We start from the raw sequence: 280 nt of genomic DNA, 5'->3' as shown, positions 1-280 counted from the left end.
GAGGATGAGGATGAGGAAGAGGATGAGGAAGAGGATGAGGATGAGAAAGTGGATAGGATGACGATGAGGATAGGATAAGGATGAGGATAGGATGGGAATGAGGAAGAGGATGAGGATGAGGATAGGATGGGTATGAGAAAGAGGATAAGGATATGATGAGCTGAGAATGAGGATAAGAATAGGATGAGGATGAGAATGAGGATGAGGATAGGATCAGGACGATAATGAGGATGAGGATAGGATGTCGATTAGGACGAGGATGAGGATAGGATGAGGTCGA

The sequence above is a fragment of the Lupinus angustifolius genome, chromosome LG16, assembly GCF_001865875.1.
Source record: "Lupinus angustifolius cultivar Tanjil chromosome LG16, LupAngTanjil_v1.0, whole genome shotgun sequence".
Taxonomy (NCBI): domain Eukaryota; kingdom Viridiplantae; phylum Streptophyta; class Magnoliopsida; order Fabales; family Fabaceae; genus Lupinus; species Lupinus angustifolius.
Note: the sequence above shows the minus strand (reverse complement) of the source record.